Source organism: Emydura macquarii, unplaced genomic scaffold, assembly GCF_026122565.2.
Source record: "Emydura macquarii macquarii isolate MOO-44397 ecotype Brisbane River unplaced genomic scaffold, CSIRO-AGI_Emac_v2 contig_369, whole genome shotgun sequence".
NCBI lineage: Eukaryota > Metazoa > Chordata > Testudines > Chelidae > Emydura > Emydura macquarii.
The window spans coordinates 9930396-9933531 of NW_027130506.1; the positions used below are offsets into that span (position 1 = coordinate 9930396).

A 3136-nucleotide genomic window follows, 5' to 3' on the forward strand; every position below is an offset into this window, starting at 1 on the left:
TCTTCCTTCCTTTTTATTGTACTGTAGGTTGCTTTGCATACACAAAAATAACCATAAGTCAGTAATATTCAAAGGTTTACTAACACAGCATAAATATTTATATGTACCCTCTATTGAAGCCTCTTCTCTGACTGCACATATACATATATATAATGTGGATCTTTGTATGTTTTCATATAAAAGAACAAATAGAGATAAGGTAGATTCATGCTTTCTTTCATTTAATACACCCGTATCAAAGGTCATCACTCTTCTTTTTCCTTTGAAGGTTTATGGTTTTGTTGGCTTTTAGTTCTCTGCACATGTTGGGCTTGATAGAAGAGGTACATAGTACACTAGTACATGTGTACATCAGGAGATGTAGGTTCAAGTTCCAATTTAAATCACACCTGAAAAAGTGGTTAGTAGTTTCATCATGCTTTCTAGTGGTTGTTGGTTTGCTGAACAACTGGCCTTCCATGCTTGAGAGGGCCAGGACTACAAAAACATGCCCAGAGTGGCAGAGCTGCATGAAGAAATGTGTGTTGTGATGTTCTGCTCTTTGGTTGGCGCTGGCCAGTTTCATTAATCCCTCATTTATGAGCATTAAAGTGTAGAAATTTTTTCCTACACCCATACAACGGATTGGGGTCATCCCTTGGTGCCGGTCCCGGAGGTAGGCCACATCTCTTCATAGTCCACAGTAGGGAAAAGGCCCCAGACACAAAGGCAGGGGACTTATGTCAATCTAGGTGCTCAGCCCCTCAGGCAGCGTGGGGTGGTCAACAGATGGGAGGAGGGCTGGTCTGTAGCCGGGCAGCCCCTCAGGAGTCTATAAACCCAGGCCCTCTGGCTGGGTGGGGCCACAAATGGTTAGACATTGGCCAGCAGCCAGGCAGTCCCTCAGGAGTCTCTGAGCCCAGGCCCCCTGGTAAGGCAGGGCAACAAACAGAGTCTAGGAACTCAGGTGGTGGGTAAGCACCAGCAAAGGCCTGGAGCTCAGGTGGGAGCGGGGAGAGAGTGAGAAGCTCCAGCACAGACCCTTGGCCTACGACAAGGCAGCTGCCACCCCAGGGGTTGGGTTGGCATCCGGGAGAGGGGGTAGGGGTATCAGGCCCCACCCTATTCAACCCAGGTCCCAGCCCAGGGCCTTCAGAGTGGTGGAGTGTTCTACCACTGGGTCAGTGGGGTTCCAGTCGAAATATGTCAACTGTTATTTGGGAGGGAGGAACACAACCAGATGGCAGTGGGCTATTCCTGGGCTACTTCCTACCTCCTTTTGTAGTGTATTTGTGGCAGGTGGTTGTCCTCTGTCTCCCCAGAGTACTTTGCAAATGGTAGTCCTGGCAGCTCCTTGGCGTTCGTGTGGTTGGGCGGCTCCAATGGGTCTGGCCTGTCCATGAGGCAGTTAATGTCTGCTCCAGCTCCCCACTCCTGCAGCAGGTGAGGGGTGTCCTCCTCCTTCTCCAGTGGCTCTTCCCTGACTGAGCTGCGTGGCCCAGTTTTTAAACTTCCCTTTCCTGTCCCGTCCCTTTACTGCTGGTGGGTGGGTCATGCCATACTGGGGTCTGCCTACCAGGTGGCATGGATCGGCCCCTTGGCACCAGCCTCAGAGGGAAGCCACGCCTCTCCATTACAACCCACACAATTCTTTTTGCATAACTTCACCAGCCATACATTTCAGATACTTTTACCAGGCCATTTTGCATTCATCGGTGAGTCAAAAATTACTGATAGTCAAACCTCCAAAGTTTTGGATAATCACCCAGAAGTCTGGATACTTACCTCAGCCTTACATTTAAGAGAGGCCTTGATTCAAAGACCATTGGGGTCAGAGAAGAGACCCATTGACTTCAGCGGGCTTTGAATCAGGGTTGTAGGCTTGCAAAACTGGTCTTGAAATCTCACAAGAATATGCTTTCTTGTGCATTCTGGCATTTCATCTTTGATCTGGGGCAGATCCTTGAAGGTAAAAGCTGTCAATAGTAGTAATAATAATAATAATAATAAATAATATTTTTCTCATTATTATATTATATGAACTTTTTAGAAGTTTAAAATAGGTTTGTTTCAAGTTATGAGTGAAGATCCAGATCAGGTTTACTCATACTACTTTTCCATTCCTTTTGATAGTTCAATCAAATCTGAGATTTAAAGAAAACAAGTGAACTGGCCTTATGGTAATAGCTCTCTGGCAGAGAATTATTAACCCATTTATCAATGTTACTTCAGATTAACTCTGAAATGTAATGTAATCTATCTGTCACTTTTCCCTCTGGCAATGGGGAAGGGATGCTTGGACCAGATGTTGATCCTTTCTAGCCTGCCTGCTTTCCAATGCAATCACATCATGATCTTGGGTCTCAACTCTGCTGGTAACACAACAGCACTCTGCAATCTTCACTTCAATGAGTTGGTCAGCACCATCCCCACTAAAGGGTGGAGAAATTCAAAGTGACTCTGGGAACTCAAACAGTCACTTTCCATTTCTGGGACATTAGTTGCCCAGAGAAACTAAGGCCTGTGGAAGTTGTACACAAGATGCATACATGATGTTGTGCTTGTGGTGGACTCTGTTGACACCAAAAAGATGGAAGAAGCCAACAGAACTTCATAATGTTATTAGTGTATCAGAAGTCTTCAAGCAGTTGCTAACAAATAGGACATGAGGAACTCTCTCTCCCACAGAAATCAGAAAGATGTTATCAGTGAAAGAGCTGAGTTCTTCCACTCTATGGCAGGTTCAGCCTACCTGTGCAATCGTAGGGGTTGGACTCAAAGAGGGACTAGATGAAGTGCAATTGACTCAGACCTTTAAAGCTTTTCTTACTGGCAATTTATGCTTTGAGTATATTTGTTTATTTAATTTCATTCCCTACCTTAACTTTCCTTTAGACCTGCATCCTTGATTTTACTCCCTTTCTCTGATTAGCTCTTTGAGGACCTGATCCAAAGCCCATTGAAGTCAATGGGAAACTTTCCTTTGGTTTCAATAGACTTTAGATTTGAGCCCTTTGATTGTAATCAACAGGAAGTATTTTCCACTGCTGTTGAACCAGGGATTATCTGCAAGCCATCTTGTCTGTCAAACTGGCTCCAATTTTGGGCTTTGGCTGGAATTCTTTTCAGCAGGAAAACCACATGGCATGGTGCCACT

At 45.1% G+C, this 3136-nt stretch overlaps 1 pseudogene; it reads left to right on the top strand.

Annotated features, from left to right (window-relative positions):
• The first annotated feature begins 2260 nt into the window (after nucleotides 1-2260).
• LOC137141568 (ADP-ribosylation factor-like protein 4A) lies at nucleotides 2261-2888 on the top strand (annotated as a pseudogene).
• The last annotated feature ends 248 nt before the right edge of the window (nucleotides 2889-3136 follow it).